Below are 27,117 nucleotides of genomic sequence, written 5' to 3' on the forward strand. Positions count from 1 at the left end.
ATGTCCTCCACAAGCACTTATTTTGCCACACTGAACATATGTAATAAACTTCTTAGATTTGTTTGTCCCCATTAAGTGTGAAATTTAATATTTCCATACACTAACAAGTGTATATAATTAAATATACAAGATACCCAGTACAGCCAACTTAAGCATTACAAACCACGCCAACTCGTGCACTTCCCTTCACTGTTACTGTTCCAACCACGGCATTTTTAGTGAAAAATTAATTTCCTTTTTCCCTCAGAAAAAGGGAAAAAAAAAAAAAAAAAAAAAAGGAGGCATGTGTTAAAAACATTATTTTTAAACTCCTCAATTAGACTTTGAGTCTCCACTGTGGGCGGGTGAGCAGCACAAGGGATGTTGGGGTGAGGGGGTAACACCCAGCTCCTGCTGCAGCTCCCGTTTGGCTCAGGGCAGGGAGCTCCCCTTGGCCTCCCAGCTGCAATCCCTGCAGCCCACCAGGGAACACAAATGACTTGTTGTATTTATTTTTTATTATTGTTTCATTATTTTGCAGGACCCCTTGAATTAACAGCATGCAAATGTTACGCAGGCTCTGAAGTCAGCTAATTTGAAAACAGTATTTCTCATTTCCCCAATTTTATTCTTTCGCTCGTTTGGCTGGGGTTTTATTATTTTTTCAAATGAAAATGTTCACTGGGAAAATATCTTACATTTCTTTTTTGCTTTTTATTATTAAAGTCTCCCTCTTCTGAAACTGTAGTTAAGCATCTCTAAATAGTGCCAATTTAAGTTTTTTAGGCTCTCATTAATATAATACAATAAATTATACAAGTACCATCTTAGGCAAAAGATTCATTGAGAACAAAAATCTGATCCAAACACAAGTCAAAAGAAAACTTTTTCTAGGAAGTTTAGTGGTTTCTGGGTCAGGTATTTTGCATGTCAAGCACCAAAGCTGACAAATTTCTAACTCTTTTACTAGGAAATAATCATGGAGATAAGTTGTTTTCTATATTAAACAACTGAAATAGTTGAATATTTTTAACCGAAATAACTAGAAAAAGCCTAAGTTATTTTGCAGCAGAACAAGTTTGGAAAATACCAATCCAAGTCGTGAATACCCAGCACAAACATAACCATGCAAATAAACCAGTCAGAACCAGCAGCAATCACTGTGGCCATGCTGAACAAAAAATAACCTCTTCCAGCTCCTCACCTCTGAAGGGTAAACACAATTTCTGAAGCCACTTCAGCCTTCAGATTTCTAAGGTGACAGCGGTTTTGCTCACCTTAAATCCAAATTTAAAGACATTTTGTGTTGTTACAGGCACCCTAAGTATGGTTTTGCATCGTAGCAAGATGAAGGCATATGCACATATTCTCTTAAGCACAAATGGAACACGAAACATGGCAGAGTAAAGGTTAAGTAGCATTTGACTGATTTTTACCTCATGGGAACTATAATTTACACGCCGCATTCATCCAAGGTAAGAGGGTTCAAATGGCACAAATTAAAAGCCTGCAGTTTCCTACTTCTGTTTTTAACATATCATATTGATACACGGCCAGTTTTTAAAGTGATAAAAGGTTTCTATCAAAATATCAAACAGCAAGAAGATGCACTATTTTTACACTGTCAGCATTGCTGTGTTTTACTGCATCCTTCCTCACTCCTTACAGCCACTGTCGATGATTATAAAATAGTAACAGCCCAAGTGCTGTCCAAAAGGACAAATTAATCTTCCAGACACCCAGCTCTTACAATCAAATCCTGGACAGAAATTTCCAGGAACAGAAATAATTAAATTAATGCAGGTAAAAAAAAAAAACAAAACCACAATAAAAAGCAGCAAATAAAAAAAGGCAGCACAGAGCACCAACAGCTACACCAGAGAACTCTGTCTCTATCAAAGATCTTTCTGGAGGCAGGACTAGGATGCTCTTGTAAACACTCCCCAGCATCTCCTAAGCACACAGCAAGCATTTACTTGGAAAACCCCACAAGTTTAGATATATATATATATTTTTTTTTTTTCCTTTCTTTGCAAGTAGTCATCAATGGACTCAGGGCATCACAAAACCAGCTACAGATACTATTGCCAAAAAAGCATGAATGATTTTTATCAGTGAGGCAGAGAGATGCTCAGCAGAGCTTTGGCAAAACGCCTGCTTCCCATGGCTACTACCCTCAGGACTCTGCAACCCCTCTCTAGCACACACATCAACGTGCCTGGAGTGCCTCTGGGATTCTAAGCACTGTGCTACCACAAATCCTGACTCCGGCCACCTTTCCTTGACAACCAGAGCAGGGACCTGCAAAAATTGGGAAATACAGCTTTTTCTGGGTCAGTAAGTCAGTGTTTTTCCCATGTCTGATTGGCTGGGGCAATTCCACTTCAGCGTTAGTGTTGACAGAAAATATGTGCTGAGAATTTCAGAGTTCAGGATGTTCTTTAGTCATTTTGGTGATTTGATGTGGCACAGGAAATATTAGTGCATATTCTGTATTTTCAGTCACACTCACTTCACCATTCTTATTAAAAAAAAAAAAAAAAGACAACAGAGCCAGATCACTGAGACTGAAATTATGAGCAATCTGACAAAAGTCAAAGATGGGGGAGGAAGGTGATAAAGACTCAGCCAAATGTTAAACTACTAGTTCAGTTTGATATTCTAATTTCTATTCATCTTTTATTAAACCTGTCTCCAAATTAGGCAGCTGATGAAGAACAAGCCTTGCAGTGATGCTGCCTGTGCTCCCCAGCCCCTCACCCTACACTGTGGGTCCTGACTAATCTCAGCACTACTGGTATTAGAGACTTTCGAAACCTTGGCCGTGAATTTAATATAAAACTAGATAAAGATAAGCTACCTTTCACCAGCTAGGACAAATCAAGATTTCACTGCTCCTTTCAGCAGGACTGTGCGTTTTGGACTTGATCAAAGTGTACTTTCAACTAATTATGTACTATGATCACTGTATCAGCTGCACTGGGCAGTGTTCCCCTCCCCTACTAATCAACACATCTCTGGCATTCTCAAACCAATGCAGAATAAAGCTGTTCTTCCTCTGGCAAAAGCCCCAAAGTACAGCTGTTGCCACTAGTATATAATTTACACTCCTCTGAACCACCAGAAGGGAACAGAGCAAATCCCAGATGCAGGATCTCCCCCAGCTGATTTCTGCAATACAAATTGCTGAAGACAACCTTCACTTTTCTTTCTGTTGAATGGCAGAGCGCTCCACATCCTTAGGTGCCCATTTTTGTTACAGCACACAAGGGTCCAGCTAAAGGAGTTCATCAGAGTCAATATCCGAAAATACCACGAAGTTTAGTGATATTTCATTTAACAGAATCACAGGGCACTTCAGGCTGGAAGGGACTTTAAAGATCATCCAGTTCAACTCCCTGCCATGGCAGGGACACCTTCCACTGTCCCAGGCTGCTCCAAGCCCCATCCAACCCAGCCTTGGACACTTCCAGGGATCCAGGGTTCCACTTCCAGGATTCCAGCCACAGCTTCTTTGGGCAGCCTGTGCCAGGACCTCAGCACCCTCACAGTGTTCAGTTTCTTCATAACATCAAATCTAAATCTCTCCTTGCTTAGTTTAAAACCACTGGGCCTTTCCTATCACAATCTGCCTGTATAAGTAGTTGCTCTCCCTCTTTCCTATAAGCACTCTTTAAGCACTAACAGGCTTAATGAGGTCTTATCAGACCCTTCTCTTCTTCAAACAGTACTTTCTTGTAAAATCTACTAAAATCCAGGACAGGACAAAACTGCACTGCAGGTCTCTCCCAGAAAATGATGCTTATAGAGCATTGACTCTAAAAAGCAAGATTTCTTATTATGGCCATAAATAAGTGCAGTGGAAACCTCAAGATCACAGTTTATTTCACAAACCACTGGCATCTGCTGGTAGCCTCTGGAGCACCAGCTCCAGCTGGGTGCTTCTGGGTGTGCTGCCACCCTCCTCCTGCACATCCCATCCCCAGATATTTTTTCTTTTAATCCTGAAACTGTGAAACCCAGTCAAACTTACAGTCCTCCTGAGGGATGCTGGCTGGACTCTGCTTCCTCCAGCACTGCTCTTCTACCCCTGGGTTTTGTGAGCTCTGCCCTGGGGATGAAGCATTGCTCTTTGCAGGATGCCCAGCTCTAGCTGGCTAACAGAAATAGAGAATAATTGGAACAGAAACCTTGGGCACCCACGTATCAAGTCAAGACAGTGCATTTTAATTTTTTCCCTCCGTTTCTGCATTGCTGTAGGTTAGCCTAATTGATTTGTGTTCCCACCAAATTAAAGACACAGCACGCAGACAGCATGCCAGTGAAAAAATATGGCAACAGCAAAAGTTTACAAATTTAATTTGCAATTGTTTTAGCAAAACAGCTCAGTCCACTCCTTCAGTTTTGGAAAGTAATCAGCTCATGCTAGAGGAAGTTACCAGCTCCCAGGCAGGAGCACTATAACGCAGATGTATTTCATCAGAGATCAAGACCAGTTTTTCAGTTAAGAAGTGGATTTTGCAAGTGAGGCAACACTGCAAGTTACAATTCTGTGGGCTCAGGATCCCAGAGGAGGGGAATACTTGTAGAGTAATGCCAGGGAAAAGATCTTTTGCCAAATTTCCTTTTAGAAGCAATGCTGGTGTAAAACCCAGCGAAGCCCCGAATTGTCACTTTGGTGCTAAAAGGGGTCCCCAAAGCAGCTCTTTTTCCCAGGCTGCCCTCAGAAGGCACAAGTGGAGTTTCCACTGCCTCCAGCGAAAGGGTTAAGCCAAGCTTTCAGTCCCCTGGTTCAAACCGCCCAGCGAGCACTCCCTGCCCAAATTACAGCAGCGCACACATCCAACAGATGCCGTTCAGACAGGGGCTTTCCTTGCCCTGAGGTAGAGTTCAGTTTGTCCATTCTACTGTGCAATTACAGAATCAATAAAACATCCCTTTGAAACTCCCTGGACTAGTGCCGACACGCAGACAGTAGTCAAGCTGACATTTTTTGCTGTTTCCGTTATTACCACCGTCAAGCCTTCTGAGAAGCAACACATCAAAACCCGGGCGCCGCAAAGCAAAGGGGGAAAAGCAAATGTAGAGATGAGGTTTTGTTCCTCGTATCGCTCCCCAGGCGATCACACGGTGCCGGGCATACCTGCAAACAAAACCTGCTCAAAGCCATCCAAAGAGGCGATGGGAAACGCAGCGCTTCCGAAAAGCACGCGCGCCCCACCCTCCTCCTCTTCCAGCACATCAATATCCCTACAATGCCGTTTTCCTGGGGAGAGGAGGGAATCTCCTCCAATTCAGATCACCTGGCCTAAATGGGGAAGCTCTGATTTGGGGATGAACTTATCAGAAAAGCAAATACCAAGCGTCCTGTTGCTTGTATGTGCTCATGAATGCGGCGCGAGATGTGGACTGTATGTGGAAGTTGGGAGGTGGGGTTGAAATCTCGCCATCCATCTGTTTCTGAGCAGTGCCTGAAACACTGAAATAGAAGTGGGAAGCTGCAGAGTGCCAGGAGTGGAACCTGGGAAGAAAAAATGCAGGAGCAGGACAACAAAGAGGAGGATATTGAATTAGCATGCTCAGAATGATTCAATGGGCAATTGGATGACCAAGGACAGGCCCGGCAGAGATGTATTCACTGTCCATGAAAATGCAACCTTTTCTCCTGTAAGAATTAGCAAAATCTGCCCAAATAGGAGGAAACCATAACGCTGAAGGTCTTAGAAGTACTTCTGAAAACTACCATCTTCAGATGTTTATTTTCATGCTCACTACATAAATCGCAAATGATTTTATCATTAATTTTGGAGCTTTACAGCCTGGTGTGTATGATCAGTATCCCACATACCTACATTTCCAGGGAAAAAAATGGAAATTCCTCCAAAGTACTACTTCTGTACTTGATAAACCATAAAACTTGTTACTGAAGCCAGAGCATTCCCTCAGTTCTCCTCCTCACCAGGCAGGGCATGGGAAGCAGAGCGACAGACTCCCAAACAGTCCTGCCACGATGATCACTGATAAGGAAAGCCCACCCTCAGGATAATGAGCCTTTCCCATTTCACAGCAGATTCGTGAATCTCCCTTAAACACAGGCATTAAAAACCATACAAACCTCACACCCAGAAATAACCCATTTGTTAAAGTTTGTCCATTGAAAAAAGGCAGCACTGGAGAGTTACAGGAATGCTCAGCACCAAGCCTCGGCAATGTACAATTCTTAAAACGTTCAGCATTTAGAAGGTTTCTTAAAACTGCCTTATTTGAATCAATCCTTGCCCCCTCAAAGGTTATGGGGAGATTCAACTGTTTCCAAATAACAATAAAATCATCCCTAACAGAGTGTTAATTCTGATGGCTCTTCACACACTGATGGCCCAGGCCTCCTGACAGAAGGAATATGCTTGCAAGGCAGTGGTGGGGGTAAGGAGCTCTGCACCCATTTCCCAGACCTGAAAAAGGCAGCTTAAATAACCTCCCAGTGCCCTACAAAGCAGCTGTATAAAAACCACAATCCAACTCTCCCAAGTTCAAAGGTTAATTTATAAGATTATATTTCCTCCCAGAGGATGCTCACGTGCCTTCTACACCGACATAGGCCAAATAATAACTCATTTGGAGAGCAGCTTATTTTGAAGAGGTTTCACATTTAGTGATGAGCACTAGGAGGAGAGAGGGAGGATGTCTCACGTTCAGACTCTGTCTCAGGATATATCATATCTTTTTGCCAGACCAGTTCTCTTTGTGGTATAAGATCACGGGTGTGTTAACTGTAAAAACTCCTTTTAAAGCACCCGAAGCTGAAGATAATAAGGTTGTGTCATCTGTACAAATACTCTGTACTGGAATGAGCATGCTGGTGCACCAGAGGAAGAGCTGGCTGAACACAAAACAGGCAGAGCAACAGAAACTGAGAAGATCCTCGAGCCTGGCTTGTTAGGAGTGACCTAAAATGGCCCATTTTGACTCACTCCTCTCTACCTCCTCCATCAGAGGATTCAAAGGGAAACTGCAATTCAACCTTCGTGGCTGTAGCACGACTGCAACAAAACTATCTTTTGTCATGAAAGAAAAAAGATGCGGGTGCCTGAATGCTGATAGATCACTTTTGCTTTAAGAGAACATCATGTCAATCAAAACTAAATTCCTTATGCTCATCACAGGAGCTTGCAACCAAGCAATACAAAAATCTCATTCGAGTTCAACCAGTAATGTGTTCAAAGGCTTCCCAATCTGCTCTGTCTCTGGCATCAGCAGCAGACAGAGAAGAGGCAGAAGAGATTGCAAAAAAAATTTTTAAAAAAATAAAATTAAAAAAAAATTGCTTGCTGTGCAAAGTAGAAAGACCTCTAAACCAAAATAAAAATAAGCATTAAAATGTGTGTGTTGGACTAAAAGAATATACAGCAGGCTGAAATGTGCTATATCTTCCTCACTGGTGAGGAAAGACCTCTATAACTCACCACGAGCTTTGATCACTCGTGAGCTATCAGCTATTTCTTTGCTGCTTGAGTAAATATAAGTCATTCACAGCTGAAACATAATTTCTCTCTCTTTCCCCTGCCACTATATGTTGTGTGCGAATATGTCTTGTATATAGGCACACTAACACAGCGTGCTGTTCAAATACACATCAGAGTTCACCAGATGGTGGGGATTGCCAGACACTCGTCGTTGCCATGAGCTCGGAGCCATGGTGTAACTCATGAATGATGTGTCTAAGCTGTAAGTGAGTTTTGCATAGTTACATTCCCCTCACCGACACAAAACTTGACACAAAACTCTGTTTCCTGATTATGTCCAACCTGCAACAGTTTAGAATTGTGAGAAGGCATAAGGGAGTGTTTGGTATCAAGTTGTTTTGGTTGTTTTTTTTTTTTCTCCTCCCAAAAACACAGCTCTGAAGAAGCTATTTTCATCTGGGGGTTATGATTCACACCCATACACTTAAAATTATACAGTTTAATAAAGCTGTGGCCACAGTCAGTGCCCATGTTTGGGCACAATCTAAAAAACCCAACCTCAGAAAAACAAAGGTGTTTTACCAAAAATAAGCAAGGTTTTAAGAGGTAATAATTTTAATTATGCATAGGAAAAATATATGAGATTGGAGTTTAAGTTTTGTGTACGGGCCTCAGCACGTACTTGGGCATTAAGATATTTGGGCAATAAATTACGTGAGCATAGTCTGGTAAGGATGTGAATGTTGGGTGAATTGGCAATTTCCTAGTCTTTAATTAATGATGGTGTTGGGAAAGAATGTGGCCTTCCTTCTAAATTAACAATGCTTTTTAATCAGTAAGTGAATCTGCCTATTTGAAGCAGAAGGTAGCTCTAGGCTTGCAAAGAAAGGAACAGAGGCTCCAGGAAAAGAAAAAAAAAACTGGAAACCTGGCAATGTACACAGGGTCCTACCAGACCCTCTTTACTGCCTCCAGCAGAACCTGTATCTTATCCAAGGTCTCTAACAGCCAGTAGTGAAATAAAACCCAAGGGAAAAGAAGAAAGCAAAGGGCCAGGAAGAATTTCCATTTGGAAGGGTGGGAGATGGACAACTTGTGTCTGCTGAGCAGATCCAAGGAGAAACCCTGACCCAACAGCAGGCAGATGCCAGGGCATATCTGACTCCAAGGGGAGTCAGTGTCCTTTAGACATTTCCACCTACAACACAACCATGACATGCAGAGAGGTTGTGCATCTCTATCCAACAGGAGGACACAGCATTAAACTATCTGGTAACCCAGTAAAGCATTGTGGAAAACAGTCCTTTTACTACTGCTTTCCTAATTTATTCTAACAAAACACATTCTGCCCATCTAGTTACTGAATATAATTCACCTTCCTTATTTTTAGCCCCTCACAGAATGAAGTCTGTTGAACAAAAGCGGTTTCTGTGCCATCAATGCTCAGGAGAGACAATTAAAGATCAGGGATGTATTCTTACCTGTGTATTAAATTTTAGAATGGCCTAATGGTTTAAAACAAAGGAAAATAAAAAAAAGTAAGAAAAAAAGATTGTTACAAGCAGCATTTGTTATTCTAAGGTTTTAGTAAGGATGGGATGCCTCCAAGGGTTGGGGCTTCAGCTCCACTTAAGCACACAAGTTCACTATCCAAAATTTCTTTGAACTAATAAAATCCCTGGAGGTTATCAGATTGGGCTGAACATGGACTACGGTTTTCAACTCCTCCCCTTTTATCTGTAAATACCATGAGAGGAGCTCTCTAGCACCCGAAGTCAAATAGTTTCCTGTCTTGGCTGGGAACCACTTCAGCAAGCACTCGAGGCCATGAAAAGCAGTTGGGTGCAGGCTCTGGGCAGGAGAAGCTGTGTCAGTCACTGCCGGCTCACCCCGGCCCCGTTTCAACGAGCGTGTTTCAGCACGACGTGGCTGGGTTCAGAACAAACCCTGCACATTTCCGACTCCCAGACAACTCTGAGGCCACAGGGAACACTGTCTCCCTTCTTGCAAGGCAGCATCTTCCCCTGTTGGCCCCACAAGGCAGATATGCCCCTAGCACTGCATCCCCTTAAATTCAAAGTGCAGGGTCAATCCCCACAAAGACAAACATTTCCCCCCATCCTCACCAAACCATCCTCTCTTCCCCAGGAGTCTCAGTGAGCACTGAAGAGCCCTCTGGATATTCAGTTCCCCTTGTCTAACAACAGACATCTCACCCCCAGCCACAGCCTATTCAGATGGAGGAAGAAAGCAGGGAATCAAAAAGTCCTCTGTCTGGCACAAATGTTCCTGCTGGGAGTTGAGCACGCACTGAATAGCCTGTTCATGGTGTCTGTGCTAAAAGTAAGGACCTGCCTTTATTTCTTTGTTGATGTTGATATAACTTAAGAAGCTGAAATAGCTGAAACTGGGAAATCTTGGGAATGGAAGGCTTGCACAGGGGGCAGAGGCATCCCACACACCTCGCACCATCCTTACTGTTATTTCCCACTCAAGGAGCAGAGCAGCACTTTATTCTTTCAAATGGACAGAATATATGGTGGTGGGGAAGCACAAGTGTACAAAGCAATAATGAAAAAAACTATGTTGTGCTGTTGTGCTTCTGACTGGAGAGACTGGCAGTTTGAAAGGTACACACGTGTGACAGTAAAATAGAAATGCATGTAAGCTTTGTTTGGATAAGAACTCCAAGTTTAATTCAGGCTAGTTACTACTAGTAGCCTCAACCCCTCCCAAAAATTCAGACTCAAATTCAAATGTCTTTTTGTTATTTTTTTCTGAGGTGAATAGTCTTGATTTTTTTAAGATACTTTTTAAACAACTCTTTCCTGGCTACTGAATGCTCCAAGGCCCTGTATCTCATGGCTTCACAGTCCACTGAAAATAGACAGCTCTTTCTTGCTAAGAAATTACTTACAATTTTTACACAATACCAAACCACAGCCATCCTATCACCTTTTAAAAGAGATGATGTTTTCTTCCTTCTGAAGCATCTTAGCCTTTTTTGTTCAGCTAGACCAGCTATGAGCAGGATCTTTCACAGTGACATTTTCAGAGCTACTTAAGATGTTTTGATTAGCCAAATTCAAACAGCTCTTAAAAGAAAAAAAAAAAAATCTCTTTGGCAATTTTGCAAATCTCATCCTAAACCTTAACATATTTCTGCAACATGAGGCCCTCGTTAGCCTCCGAAACCGATGGTTTCCAAAAGCTGTGGATGCGTGGGAGTCCTTGATGCCCTGTGTCAACTCAGCCATCACCCGCAGCAAGAACCATTTCACAGGATGCATCCCGCACCAAGAACAGCCCCACTCATCTGCAGGCTCAACCCCACGAGGCAACTAAAGGGAACCCAAGCCCAAAAGCAGGCACAGATCACACCCCCGAGGCACAAAGGCTGGGGAGAGGCTGAGGAAAGCTGGTGCAGAGCTGGGGAAGGAGGCAGGCTGGCTGTGGCTCAGCTCCCTGGCACGATGGACCTTTGGGGAGCTGGATTCCCCGTTTCCAGCCCTAACAACTTCACGGCTTCATTAAGTGGTACTCGCAGAGCAACGCGTGCGGGAGCGCGGGCAGGCGGCAGCGCCGCTCCTCTGCGGCACGCTCCACAATGCAGCACATGTCCCAGCCATAAAGCTACCCAGGCAGTTGCATCCTTGCCTGAATGCCGACTACAACCATGGCCTCTGGATGCAAATTACTGGCTTTTATGGGTTCCTAAAAAACATTTTGCCGTGTCTGCTGAACAATGTGGGAGTTGTAGAAAGGGCTCGATGATGGCGATGGTGTAATTAAAAGCTGTGAGTGGAAAAAAAAAACCCTATCAGATTCCTTCTTCCAGACAGAAAAACTGGTAAAAATGTACTTCTTGGAAATAGTTTAAAAGAAAATGTCAAAGTAAATAAATAAAAAAAACCCAACATATTCACCCCTCCCTGTAATCCCTCAAGTTTCCAATAGCTTCCCTGCTCAGTGCCCATGAAGGAAACCGTATATGCTAGAGCACATCCCTAAGCCCTGTGCTCTATCTCGGAAAGAAACGAGATAGAGAAACTCTCCCTATCTAATCACCAGCCCCGTCTGGGACTAACAGAAGTTACTATCTCTGCCTGCCTGTCAGGAGCTGCACAAAACCCATTGGTGCTGAGGCTGATATGGCAGCAAGAGGTGTGAGGGCTGTAAAACCATCCTGCACCTTCGGGATGGGCACCCAACCCACACTAACACCCCTGGGGAACAGCCTGATCCCAGCAAGGCAGACCCCTTCTCCTGTGCTGGGACGGCAGGAGGACGTCAGATAAACCCTGCCCTTCAGGGTCCTTGGACTAGCACAATGCTTGTTATTTAGGGACATTCTGTTATTCCATCTGCTGCAGGGTTCAAGTCTTAATCTACTGCGAGGATGGTGAAGGTCTGGCACAGGTTGCCAGAAAAATTGTGGATGGCCATCTCTAGAAGTGTCTGAGACCAAGCTGGATGGGGCTTTGAGCAACCTGATCAAGTGGAAGGTGACCCAGCAAGGGGGTTAAAACCAGATGGTCTTTAAGGTCCCTTCCAACCCAAACCAATCAGTGAGTCCATGATTACAGCAGAAAAAGAATGAGGGGAACCCCTCATCCAAATGCTGAACTATCCCAAACCTTCTGCACATTGAATTCTCCATTAACATTGATTTGATGTACTAAAACATACAGAGGGAGATAACTCCTGCTGTTTCCTCCCTCTCCAAAAATATAAATTTACAGTCACATCAGCTGGTAGTGCTGCTGACATCCAAGCGGGTGGCCTGCATTAGCCATCACTGGCAGCATGGGGACCTACCTGACCATTCCCAGTTTAAATGTGTAGGGCCAACACTGGGGTTTTGAGCACATCTGGGCAGGAGTTAGCCCCAAGCAGCCTCTGTGCCTAATACAGGAACTTCCTCCGACAGCACATTACAGCATGCTCCAAGTACAGGCATGCTGCTCACTGTTTCTCCAAGCATTAGCTGTGGCCTCAAACAATCAAGAAGCTTTTTTTTTTTTAACCCCCCCCTTCCTTTTTTTTTTTTTGGAGAAATGATCAAACCGGGGGTGGGGACAGAACATCCTGCGTGAAACCGCATCCTGAACAAGCATCACCACGATTCACTGTAAATAAATACTCTCTCCTTGCAGCACTTCCGTCAACTGTCACTGCCTTGGCTCCAATCACCTTTCAAGTCCAAACAGGAAAGCAGAGAAAAGCGAGTGAGATGGCAGATATGAGGTTTAATTTGCTTTTCACTGCAGTTTTCATTGGTGGTGCGCTTCCAATTCGTCGGCATTGCCAGCTGCCTGGAATCACTCCTGGACCCAGTTTTTTCCTGTTAACCTTCATAATTGTATTATTATGGGCAAGCCCACAAACCGTGCTACAAAAAGCTGTAAAAAGTACAGCTTCCACCCTTTATTAGATAAGCAGCCAGATCCAAACCCAGCTGCTGCAGACAGAAAGGCAACGCAGATTTACTGAACATGTTTCTTCACCTATGTTTTACATAATGCAAGATGTGCCTGCTGAAAAAAAAAAAAAAAAATAAAGCTGACAGGGGGTGCAAAGGGATTACAGGAGGAAATAAGTTTGACCTCAATTTTCTTGAAAACTTACAAAAACATATATATATAAATTTGGGAAGATCACAGATGTGAGGGCATAGCAGTGCTGGGCAGGAGAGTCAAGGCAGGAGCTACATGTGAGCTGGGTGAGGGGTGGGACAGTTGCACACCCCACAGGGTTTTGTATGAGCTCATGACGAGGAAGAAGAAGAAGAGGAGCTGCCTCTCGTGCGCACCCCCTCGTGGGCACAGCAATGGGCACCAAGGCTGGAGGGATGGGGAGACTGCACAGATGTGCTTGGCCAGGGGATGGAAACTGGAGGAAAACCCTCCTGGAACCTCCATCAGAGCAGAGCAGAGCGCAGCCCCCTCACCTTCAGAAGGTGAGCAAAGCCCTTCTGGCAGCCACATCCCTCCTGGGTGTGCCGGGATGGACGGGATCCCCTCCCCGCTGCACACACATGCAACGAGCAATTTAATTAATAAAAGTAAAACTGAAGTATTACATGTAGCAGCAGAGCATTATTAAAAGCCATAATGTCTCAAAGGTTCCTATGAAGTCATGTTCTTACAATTCACTCCAAAGAATTTAAAGACAAAATTACATGCTTGGTAATACTCCGGGGAGCACGCTTTTCTATGTGGCCCATTGTTTGTGTATGATGCATGGCTTTGAGAAAGTGGCATTGTTAAAGGTATCATAAATCACAAAGGGGAAGTTTGAATTTTTTTATTTTTATTTTATTTTAAAGAAATCTACTCCAGACAGGGCTTTCCTCTGCTGTGGAGTGTTCAGCTTATTTCAGCGAATGGACTGACATCAGACTGACACAGGCTGTAGGGGTCTCAAACTGCTCAAATGAACATCTCCTTCTTCCCCACAGCCTCTCCAGAGAAATAAGCATTCCACAGTCAGTATCGCAGGATTAGTATACCTGATTCCAAGGGAACGTTTATTTTTCTAAAGATAACTCTCCAAGATAAAATCTTGAATTTTAAAGAGCAGCACTAAAACTTCTGCATTGCCTTTTGCAAAGAGTTCTTGGTGCGGTTTGCCACCTTACTCTTTTTCAAATGATCTCTGGTTTTAGTGTGGTTATTTATTTTTAGGCGTATTAGTTCTGAATTTGGAGACCAGTGGTCTCTGTGTACTTCAACAGCAAGCAGCAAATGCCAAAATCACTTACTACCCACAAGCACCCACCCCATCCTTCTCTGTACACATCAATTAGCCAGTAGCCTTCTCCCAGAGCAACCACAATGAAGTTACAGCTCTGATAAGGCTGATGTGCTACACCTCTCACTGGAGCTGAAAATGCAGAAGAGACTCCATGACGCTGCCCAGCCTCAGTTCAGACTCCACCAACCAACCAAAAACCAACAAAAATTCAAGGGTGTCACCATAAGCCCGTCCCAACATTTAGCAGTGACTCCCTGCTAAGACCAACCACACAGAGCAATTTGCAAGGGAAGAACCAACACATTCAGGGATGAATCAACAGGGATCAGCCAAGCCAGAAAGGTGGGAACGTCTCCAGGCTCCAGAAGCCCAACCAAGCACCACTGGAGGGTGGTTTTCACACACACACAAGCATATACCAAAGCACCTGCTTCTTTAAGTGGGTACCCCAGAACATAAAGCAACCAGGCATCTTCCTCCCCAGGGGCCAGATCCCAAAACACAGATCCCATGGGTTCACCCCCTGATTAAGTGAAATTCCTCTGTCACACCATCTCTTATAGCCTGCTCCATGTGTCTGTAATTTGTGTTCTGTGTATGTATTTCATGTGTCTATTCACATGCAGAGGAAAACCTCCAGCAGCATTCCTTCCTACTGTGAAGAAATATTAAACTTTTCAAAGCAAATCTTAAATACTGGCTGTTACCTTTATGGATCCACCAGTACTTCCAGCAGTGCAAGATTTCCAGCTACAAATCATCTCTATAAATCACATTTCCCTGGGAATCGGTCCTACATCTCTGCATCCTACTGTCCACATAGCTCCTGTACTACACACAACAAACCCTCCTATCCAATTTTTAACTATTTTCCTGGATGTTTTCCTGTTGCAGCACACAAGAAGTACAAGGTATTTGGGTTTTTTTTTCAAACTTAGTCACCAGACATAGTGACTAACATACCAGGTTAATATAAATGGCCTTTACTCCTGGCTGGCATAAATCAGCACAGCTACAGCAAGTGCACAAAAATTGAGGAACTGTGTCAGTTTATGCCAGCTAAAAATCTGACCCCATTCATCTGATTTGCTTTGAGATAGTCACTACAGTCAGAATGCAAGAATAAATTAGCATGGATTAAACCTAGGAAAACCTGCTGAGTAAACTTGACTGTGTTCAAATGCACAGCACTGGAGTTAAATTCACTTGTAATTGTGCATCTTAAGTCATACCAATAAGCAATAGGATCAGCCCATAACTATATTCCTCATATATTTATCCCTAAATATAAGAGGAAAAAACCCCAACCTTGCTATTTAAGGGCCAACTGCTCACAAATTTACTGTGGTTGACCCAAGAAACACATGGCACCTTCCTCTGCCAAAACATCTGCCTCCTCCAGGAGAGCTGACTTCATCCAACACTGGTGGAAGGTCTCTACATTATTCTTACAGTACTGAGTATTCAGCTGCCAACACTACATGAAGGAACTGTTTATGCTCCATAAAAGGCTTGGATGTAGTCTGGAACACAGGCAGAAATGAGAGCGCTAAATCAAGCTAATTATTTTGAGACCTTCTAACTAGAAACATTATTACAATAAAATCCACGTGTTTCTCAACTTGTGCACCTTGCAAAGGATTTCTACTCTGTGTGTTCAGAAAGGTCATCATATGGAAACAATTACAGCACACAAGCTTAAACTGACTTCTACCAACGCAAGGACCCTTGACCCATCTTTATGGGCATTTTAAATAATTTATGTGCAACTTGAATGCAATCTGCTCTACTTGACATCCCTGACCCAGAGCATATCGAGGTTTATGTCGGGTTTCTTTAACACTGAGACCCTGTCAAGGGAAGACGTGATCTATGCTGTTACAACAGGAGCTCTTCTCCACCAGCCACTGAAGCAGGGCTCTACCAATCCCCCACTGCTGCCCCTCTGCCAAAACGTTCTGGCCAAAAAAAATAGCTTATTTTGCTCTTTTTTGGGTTTCCTGTAGGCAAGCTGTCTCTTTTCCCACCTCTCCTGCAGGATGCCCAAAAAAGAACCAGAAAGAGCTGGTGGAAAGGGAAGAGCTTCACCATGGTCTGAAGCAGAGCATGGCCACAGCTCCCACAGAAGAGTTCATTGTGAAAGACACAACCCTGCCCCTCCTGGAAGGGAACACAGGTTTTGAAATAAGGCTAAAAAAAGCCTTAATACCTTTTACCTGGGAGAACTGATTAGCAAAAAATACTTTCTGGGAGCTCACGGAACGCAGTGCCTGTGCCGTGTCCTCTGCAAGGGACACGGGAAGAGCCAAGCCCCTGGGGAGAGCAGTGAATCCCTCCAGGAGCAAGCAGGGAGGGCAGTGGGGATGCTGCCCGCAGCGAGGGGAGGACACACTGCACAGGGGAAGGGCCTGAGCCCCTTTGCTTCCACAAGTGATGGGCTGAGGCCACCCCAGAAGGGGACTCATCCCACCTCACCTGCCACGAGCCCCCAGACTCGGATGGATCCAGACTCGGATGGATCCAGACTCGGATGGTGCTGAGAGGTGACCACAGGAATCCTGCACGTGTAATTTTAGTATTTCAGGCCAAGTGAATGAGGAGGCATTTTGATATGTGGAATGGTTTGGTTGGAAGGGACCTTGAAGACCACCATGTCCAACCCCCCTGTCACAGGCAGCTCACCCTCCCCTTTGCACTCCCTGCCTTTATATTCAGAGGGTTCTCGTTGGTAACCACAAACTAATCCACCCTAAGCACGAGCCTGATGTAAATCAAAGTGATTTGAATCACTGATTCTAATCACGGTTTATATCAAAAAGCAGGAAACACGGTTTAAATCATTGATTTCAATCTTGTTTTGCATTTGTACTTTTGTATTTATTTTCCTAAAGAAGCATCAATTCTAATTGGTTAGCAACTTAATAAAATATGGCCTTTTCATTACCTTAATTTCTCTGTCTGCTAAAGATGATAACAGGTTATTTTCACATTCATTTGCATCTCTAAGTTTTAAGCTATGACTATGTTAGAAAGCATGACAGTTTTTATTAGTTGGCAATTCCAGGATTCATATTGATCGTCATTTGGTTGAAAAATAAAACTGAAAGAAAATGAAAATAACATTTTTATTTATTAAATGAAGATCGTATAAATATGCTGAATACATAACGAGTTTATTCATTTATGCATGTAAAACATTTACTGAACATGATCTGTTGTAAGAATATGGAATATATTACAATCACAGCAGTATTAGATCTCAATCTTCCACACCTTTATTTTATTTATTTATTTTATTCCTAGATTGGAAAAGGAAAGCAAGGTCTCCTTTTCACAGGTTTTACTGAATCATCAAAGGAATTACTAAAACTAATCATTCAGCCCTACCTCAATGAACATTGAAACCAAACTTTGTCTACAGAAGGCGATCTAAGCTTATCAATACTCACATGTTCTAAAATAACTGAAAGAGCCAACTTCAGCTAGGTCTTTGCACTTTTTTTTAAATGTAATCAAGGATTTTTATTTTGTATTTAATCATTTCTGCACAAAAATTTTGTTTCAATTTCAGTATAAACTAAAAATAGTATTTTAAATGTTTTAAAAATTAAACATCATAGAATTTAAATAAAAGTAATATTTAAAAACTGTCTAAAGCTAAATCATTTTGTCTGCCCATTTAACTTATATTTCTAAATAACTTAAAAATGTCTAAATATTAAGCATGTTATAACTAGTACAGTTAAAATAAAAAAACCTTACAAAACAGAAAACAAAACAAAAAAATAAGCTCACTTTTCTTTAACTTGAGAAATTCAAATTCAGGAGGTATTAAAAAAAAAAAAAAAGAAAAAGAAAAAAGAGCTGATTTATGATCCTGGGTTCAAAGTTCTTGGTTCTCTGCTACCTGATGACTCTGTAAATATTTTGGCTTTGCTGCATGAGGTGATCTAACACCCCCAGCCCCACCATCCTCACAGCCAGGATACCCATACACAGCCCCCTTGAAACCAACTCCTTGCATTACAGTCTGCTGCAAAACCCTATTTAAGGAAAAAAAAAAGGAAAAAAAAAAGGCAGCCAGAGGGGGGAAGTGAGGGGGAGGAAGAAAAGAAAAGTCGCTCTATTGAGTACAGCATCTCTACCACACATAATTCAAGGACTATAGCTGGTATGAGTTGGGGGGTAGGGGGGAGAAGGGAGCTTTTTTTATCCTTTTCCTTCAAAGAAACACATCAGAAATAAACTGCTATTCATATAGGTAAATCCTCATCACATTTACTTTCATCAAATCTAAATAATAACACAAAATAACCCAAAATACCACAGAGGAACGATATATGTAACATGTGGTAAATAAAAGTTTAACAAATCCCTGGAGAGTTACCACCAGCAATGAATGTGGTATTTCTTTCCTAAAGAATTTACAGATCCAAGCTCACAATAGAAGATTTCAAAAATAATAATTACAATCTGCATGGTAATAACAATTTGGGTGTTTCTTTTGGACTTAAAATAAAAACAATTACATATAAATACTACCTAAACATACATGTCATCTCAATCAGGAGGGACTGAAATGGAAGAACACACAGCTTACAGGCAACTAGTTCTGAAAATATAAATGTACACTGTTCTTTAAATACAATTTCATAAGTTTAGATTTTATGCCAATTTGAGATCCCATTCTGACAGTCTTGTATGCACCACACACCTCCTCCCTATAAAAAAAAAAAAAACATATAGAAAGGTATTCGTGTCCTTGGTTAAGGCAAGATTAACACAACAAGCTCTTTTCCAAAAAAAAAAAAAAAAAGCAATTTAAAACAGAAAAAAGGTCTTGTAATAAGAAGGCCATTTTACTGTTTATGTTACAATTCTAAGTGATTGGATGTAGCATAAAGCTATGATTATTTTCCTGCGGTCATAATATATGTGATTTAGAGTATGTTTAGGGAAAACGTTAACTGAGACACAGGGCTGTAAACAGACCCAGAATTTGGGCACAGAAATGAGAAATGCAGCCCCTTGTGCTAACCCACATCCAACCCGTGTGCAACTTGATTTATTGTTCAGAGTTCACTGCAAAGGAGTGAAGCTCTCTCTAATGCCATACAGATTTGGCTATCAGCTGTCCTATGCAAATTTGCCTCTAATTACATATGCATTACTGAGCTATGAAATAAGTCAGTGTGTTGTGGTATGTGAACACATCCCGCTCTTGTTTTTGAGCATAATAGTTTTCAGTGTCTGCAGAGTGTTCATATCCTGTGGACTTCTCTTTTTTTTCCCCCCCTTTTCCTTTCTATCCTGTGGACTTCTCCTCCCCCACATTTTTTTTAATGAGACACCTTTTTTCCTAATAAAAAAAATAAATTAAGACAGAATTCGTTTTCTAAACCTGTTCTTGAAAGAATATGAATTCCAGTCAGAGAGAGATGAAGCAAAAGGCAAGGACTGTTGTTTTATTTTGTGTAATGACTTAGCTTTCAAAAAGGTTGAATAAACAAACAGCTACCCAAAAACATTTTTGTGAGCTAATTATGTACTAAGCAAGAAGTAATTTTATCCTTATACCCACATTTTATGTTTTGGGCACTTCTATTTCATGTCCCTTGACACCTTCTCCAATAATCCATCTACTTTATATTGGAAAGCCTCACATGAATAAAACTTTATGGCACTACAGGCATTTAGCCTTCCACTGACATTCCTGGCCTGTTCAATTCTGCAATTCAATCAAAATCAAATCTCAAAATCCTCTTGTCAGCCAGCGCTGCTTTCATATGCCCGAGCCCTGTGTAAGGATAACTGCATCCAATCTTTCCCCCAAGCAGTGCTTATATTGTTTTATTACAGTTCAATGAGTGGAGTTCAAAATTACATGCAGCTGCCTACTACTGTGGTCTGTCTGTGCTACGCATGGACACAAGTATTGCCCACCAGGCTTGAAATCATTCACTTACTGGTCTGGCAAGAGAGACTGCGAGCACTTCACTGTGTGGAGGAACATCCTGCCTGCTAGATCTAAAGAGGGTGATGTTAGCAGATCAGTCCCTTTATAAAGGGATTGTGAAAGCCCTATGAAATGCAACTCAAATGTGCTCGATGTTAAGCATGTGCCTACTGCACATAAAAGCAAAGATAAACCTCAACATGCACTACTCATTCGTGGAGAGCTTGCGAGGGAAGATAAAGGACAGGGGAATAAAAGGCATCTCACAGAGTTTTATATGTGTTTTAAATGACAAAGCTTCATTTAGACAATTTTTATCTTTTCCTTTCCCCCCTCCCCAATCTTCACACTGAAGCAAAAGGATGAAACAAAGCTAATTAAATACTATTTAATCAGATGAACAATGCAGCCACTTCAGATCAAATTGCTTAAAAACTCCTGCAGCACCAGCTCCTGTATAGCCTGGATACAGGGAGAGAAAGCATCAAAACTGGGCAGGATTTCCACCCCACACTTGCTGGGGGATGGAAGTAAAGAGTGTCAAGAGACTGTCTCCTGTGCCATAACCAGGGCTGGAAAACAGCAACAGCCATGAGCTGCTGGAAAAGGGTTCATGCACAGGCTGCCCAGCCAGGTACCAGCACAACCCCCCCACATCCAGCAGCAGCATCCTCTCAGCACACAGGGAATTCCACTGACACTCCTACAGGTTAACCTGTGGCCCATCACATTAACATTTAGTGATCATTTTTACTCAGCTTTCCGTCAGCATTTCACGGTATTACAACAGTGACCAAAAAAAAAAAAAAAAAAAAAAAAGAAAAAAAAGAAAAGAATAAAAGCCTTTTATCAAAGGCTATTCATCAAATATTGTGGCATGACTAAATTCCATAAGACTAGCAAGTGAGAAAACAGAGGCAACACATTGTTAGACATCATGCTGAGAAAAAGCTCTCTCTGAGATGAACCCCATTACCTTCCAGCACACAGGTCTGAGAACCAAGCAAACCACACAACAAACCACCAACCTATGACAGCAGCACTGAACTGCTCGTCCACAAATCAAGGCTTCATTTCTTTTTCAAAAAAATAGAGGAGGAAAAAAAGCCCACTCGGCTGCTGTGCAACTGCTCACGTGTTGGCTATGTAGAATCAAACCCAGTTGTGAGGCTGGCCAGCTTTTGGGCTTTTCATTGCCTTCATTCAAGAGTAGTGTGGATGACTGTGTGTGCATCACACATGTGCCTGTTAATCTCCTTCTACATCTATTTGTACAAAGCCTGGACAGGGAAACCTGGAAATGTGACAGCAGTGACCGATCCTGGAGCCACCGAGTGTGACACTCCAGGACAGAGGCACAGCCCCCAGCTCAGGCACTGGGACACAGCCCACACAATGCAGCTGCAAGATCCCACCCCTGGCAAGGGTTTGTGGCCAGGCAGTCACATCTCCTTCATGTCTAGTTATGCTACAATGACAGATTTGGGAACGCTTGTACCAAATCTCAGAGTGCAATGATCGCAGCCATTTCAGTCATCTCCTTCCCATCTGAAACAAACAGCATCTTCCTGTACCAGACTAAAGCTTCTCCAGTAGAGATGGACTGGGTAATGGAGCACCAAAGCCCTGGGGGAATTCCTGCACAGCTCCTCACAGCCTCCCTGTCCCCACACACCTCACATACTCAGGGCCAACACGGAAAACCCTCAGAGGAAATACAACTTCCCTTTGTTAAAGCTACTGAGGGCAACGAGGGTGAGGGAAGGAGCAACAAGCCCTCCATCAGCCTGCAGATCAGGCTTTGCAGCTCCACACACGGCTGAAACTTTCAGTTTTGGGGTGTTCTGTAGCCTGAGTCACAACTCCCCTGGGTGCTGCACATGTACCATGACAGCACATCTCCACCGCCCCCAGGACAGGGATACCTGTCCAACCAAAGTTGTCCAGCAAAGTGCTGAAAAAACATCAGCAGAAGAACGCTGCTTAGAAACAGCGGCTATGGTCCCTGTCAATACGTGATGACATATCAACAGTGCAGAATCCAAAAGTGGAGGCAAACCACTTGGGCGTGCACTGGGGGCTAAGGAGGGGAAAAACCGTCTCGCTCCACACGCACACTTGTAGGAAGTGACAGAGCATCACGTCTGCCTGCCACCAGAAACACATTTAGCAGCCTATAGATAGCAACCCAGCGAGACGGAGCCGGCGCAGGCGCCCCGGGTGACTCTGCACCTGTGGCTGTGCCGCCAATCCAAAGGGACCAGCAGCAGTCTGGGATCTGAAGCTCCCAACCGCCTCCTGCAGCACCACCATCACCGAATTTACTGTAACACATGTGACTGAGTGAAGCCCCAGATTAATTAAATGAACTCCTCCATTAATCAATCAATCAATCCCGCACAGAGCAGTTGAAATATTGAATTACTTAAGAGCAGCATCTTTATATAGGACTTTTAAAGGTCTGCTCTGGAGGACCTTATCCCCCGTAATTAAATTCAGCCTCACAAGCAGAGGAGCATAAGAAACCCAGAGGAGGCTCTGGGGTTGCGAGAGCAGGACCATGGGCACGTTCTGGGTGGGTGGAAAACACCAGCTCCTGCCTTAGGAAACTGCTCCATCCCAAGGGGTCAGTGAGCTGCTTCCCAAAACAAACATTCCTCTGAACCTCTCTTGGAAACAACCTCCCCACGCACTGGGCTTCCCCTTGTTCAATCAGGATCGCTAATCAATTCGGGAAGAAAACCAAGATCAGGATTGTCCAATCCTAAGGAACAGCTCACTTCCAGCTTGCAGAGCTGGAACAGGGGGAAGGAGGAGAGCACAGCCATGTGCTGGTACTCTGGGAATACCTGAATGCATACATAATAGTTGCAAAACCTGTAAAGTAAGTAAAGGTTATCTAATTTTATATATGGTGAAATTTAGGTAGAGAGAGTTGAAACACGTTGTTCCGAGATGTGCAGAGCACCGGTAAGAATGGTGTTCTTATTACTGACAATCTCCCATCATCCTGAAAGCCAGGCACACAAACTGCTAATACGATCAATTTTGTCATCTGTGGGTCCACTTGAGCCACTATATTTGGACATAAAAATAGGAGGAATGAATTCTATACTTCTTCCCATCTTCAGTCGGGATGAGACTGGTGTAGCTATGGTTATAAGTGGGGGAAAGGACAACAGCGTGGAAAAAAAATTCTAGTCCATGCATATAATCATCCCAATTACTGAAAAATCCCCATCATCAGAAACTTCTCTCATAGCATGCAAATTGCTGTTTCCCTTAGGCAACAAAAAATTAAGTTTCACAAGGCTCCCCCTCAAAAAACAGACCTATAACATCTAGGCAAAAATAACTAATCCTGGTATGTCTTCCCCACCCCCAGCAAATATAAATATTTTAGCTATTTCAGCTGCAAGAGTCTGATTTAAGTGGCTATAACTTCTTTAGGGCTTGCCCTTCTGCTTCCAGCTTTTCCCACCACCACCAGCTACCCTGCCCTGAGCAGGGATCTCAGTGCAGCACATGGACTGCCCTGACTGCTTCTCCCAAATACAAAGAGAACAGAGTAACAGCCTTGAGATCCTGGGACAAGATACAGGACCCAGAATCAAATAAAAATGCAGCAATATGAACACATACTTCACTGCTCAACAGTCACTATTTTTTTTGGCAGAGACAATACCAAAAAAATAGAAAAGGCTTATTACAAGCCCTAAATGTAGGATGGCACAGCATGTTAACATATTGCTGTACATCCTTTATAGAATTGCCTCCAAAGCTATATTAAAATAACGTTAAAGTTGCAAAAACTAAGCAACAAAGTTGGCAACATCAACATACAATCCCGATTTACACCTTTGGAATGAGTATTACAATCAAGTCTTCACTTATACAATCTTTTTTTTTTTTCTTCTGTGGGACTCCCATCTAATCCACAGTTATTAAACATTGCTATTCTCCTTATAAAACCTCTACTCACAGTGGCACACACTATTTATTCAGCACATGCTATGCAAATCCAACATGAATACAGAATTGCCAAACTCCTCTTGACCATGGCTCTAGTTCTCTCATTAGAGTACCAGAATGTTACAAAAAACCTTCTTACCTTCACTTGAAAAGATGTTTGATAGCATCACAACCACCTCAAGGCTGGGAAACCAAGGCAAAGCAAAAGGGAGGCTCTTGGTGGCTGCTGGTTTGAGTTACCCAAACTCAAGGCACCAATCTGAGCCCACCCTGACTCACAGTCTTTATGGATCCTCATGTGCTGCCTCATTTGTGGTTGCCAAGCCCAGATCACTTCTGTAAATTGGCCCCAGGTGTCTCTTGGTAGGCATGCAGAAATGAGGAACAGGGAACCATGTGGCAAATTTGGAGCAACTGGGTTTGGATGACATGCAAAAGACCAAATCAAGCTCTTTGGGAAGAAAAAAAACCAAACAAAACAACAACAAAATCTACCCTCAAAACTACATGAAATGGTCAGAGTTTCACAGATCTAACAGCCCAGAGTCTTGATTAAGGTCTGTCCCACCTTAACTCTGTTGTTTCCTAAATCTCAGGTACCAGACTATGCCATCTTGAAGGCTGTTTTCACACACACCTGTTTTTAATGTATATAATTTCTTAAGAACTTTTTACTCTGTCTTTAAGAAGTGAGAACTGACAGGGAAGCAAGAAGCAGATACAACCAGAGTGGCCAACAAGAGGCACACCACCAGTCACCACCACCAGAACAGCATAACCAGACACTGCTGGGTGGCACTGGGAGCTGCTGGTGGCAGGGCAGGGTGAAGGCATCAACCCCTCCTTGTGAGCATCACCCCAACAGCCATAAGTGGGAGGTCCCCACAAGGAGCACTCCAATATCCTCGAACAACTTGAACTGCCTTGACAACTCCAGTGACTCCAAAGCAGCGTGAGAAACAAGGAGCTCCCACTGCTTCCCAGGGTACTCACTTCCCCCTGACACCTTGAGGCCATGGAGCCCTACGTGGCACCACACAAGGAGGATGCTGAGGCACTGTGGGACACTGTGGGACTTGTCCTTCCCCAAGGCACCTGGGCAGGACCCTCCGTGCTCAGCAAAGTGCTCTGTGGCCGCCCTGGCTTCCCCTCACCAGTGACAGCTCCTGCACAGAGACTCTGCAGCTCTGTTAAAAATACACACACACACACACACACAAGCACCCATACATTAAAAAAGAACAATTCTTTATATGGCAATGAGCTGTGCTGTCATTCCTGTCCATTATGCGCCCGTTCACGTTTGCTTGGGCAGCTGAAGAGACTTGGTGAGGTCAGTGGGTGCTTTGAGAAGACTTGCCACACTCCCAGCAGCTTAATTTCTAGCCCTGTGTATGTTCGAGGAAGTCACAGGTGCTGTTGAGAAGTGGCAAATCTTAGTTTTGTTCAATACTTACATGGTATTATATGCTGGGGAAGGGGCTGCACTAATACACAGCAACTGACAAGTATCACATTTTTCCCTTGATCTATGGCATTCTCCATCCTCCCCAGTAATTTGCACTTTCTTCTCTTTCAAAGACTCCCATAAAAGCCATTTACAGTCAATACAGTCTTATTAGCACCCGGTGTATGTTCTCTTCTCAAAGTACGTGTTTACTTTGACTTCCCCCTCACAGAAACAACAGGAGAGCGTTGCCATTTTATACCACAGACTCTCAGAGTCCAGGGCGTTTCCAAACACAGGTTAATAAAACAAAAATGAAATTTAAATAAATCAGCAAAAACTCCGCTGAGAAAAGCTTGCACTGCAGTTGCTCTGACTAAAGAGAACAGTGAAAGCCAAAAGGAAGGAGTTAACCTTTGTGGGAACAGCATCAAACAGTCGCTGCTGCTCCAGTTATCGCTGCAGCAAACTGCATCCCTTGGTAAGGCAAGAGCATCACCTACACACTCACAATTCTCCAAGGGCCACAGCTACAGCACTGCCCTCTCAGTGTGGGGAACAACCAGCACCAGGTACACAAGAAAATCTGGTGGATGGAACAGGAAACTACCGAGAACTATTTCTGAAATGTAAATGAGACTCTGCTACTTTCATTTCATTCTTGCCGTAGCACTGTGCCGAGATGAAGTTTCCATCTGTGATTTTCAGGACAGGATATCAGCCATTTCAGATGGCATCACTTCAGATGGAAGCCAGAGAGACACATTACTCACAATTTTTTGTTTTATAAAACTGTTTAAACTCAATTTGGTCTTTGCCCAGACAGAGCTTATGGGGGATTAATTCACTGCTTTGGGGAACAACCTCACAGCGAATACGCAGATTTACCCCCCCCACCATTCCTTTTTCAAATTACTATATTTTAAGAACAACTTGTATAAAGTTACAATTTGAAATTGACTTTATATTTTAAAAGACAGTTTTGATAAGGCCATGCTAAATACTGATCTTTTATTCCTACTTTGACTTCAACAAGTTAAACAGTTTGTGGTATCAAACCTCAAGGTTTTGAAAACAAGAAAACATTTTCCCGTATCTTACTGAAACTCAAGGACTCTTGGACTACCTGTGAAATTTAGTGTCCATATGCAAGAGACAGCACATCCAGCAAAATTATTTCAAACACTTGTTGTTTCTCTTTTCACAACATTTTCACCATCAGTCACACAAATTTATCAGGAAAAAATGCTGAAGTCAATGATGATGCAATTAAGGCTTTGATTACACGATGACAGCAAATCGATTTTAAAGCAGATTATATCAACAGTTGGGCAAAAGGAGAGGCAGACATTATGGAAATCAGACCTTTTAATATCTTTAAGATTCCATAACCCCAGAGAGCATCTTTAATTCACCCTCTTTTATTCCAGATGGTCTCATAAAAAAACCCCTAAGTTATCACATTCTGGTAGCCCATGCTAACACACTTCCTATGACATGATGCTAATACGTGTTAAAAACCAACATTAAAAAAAAAAAAAAAA

General features: G+C 42.9%; 1 protein-coding gene across 13 annotated transcripts in view; it reads right to left on the bottom strand.

Moving 5' to 3' along the window:
- The window catches only part of FOXP1 (forkhead box P1), a 380,080-nt gene that overhangs the window by 283,866 nt on the left and 69,097 nt on the right, over positions 1–27,117 (bottom strand). The gene's annotated exons all lie outside the window — the stretch shown is intronic.

This window comes from Lonchura striata, chromosome 12 (genome assembly GCF_046129695.1).
Source record: "Lonchura striata isolate bLonStr1 chromosome 12, bLonStr1.mat, whole genome shotgun sequence".
Taxonomy (NCBI): domain Eukaryota; kingdom Metazoa; phylum Chordata; class Aves; order Passeriformes; family Estrildidae; genus Lonchura; species Lonchura striata.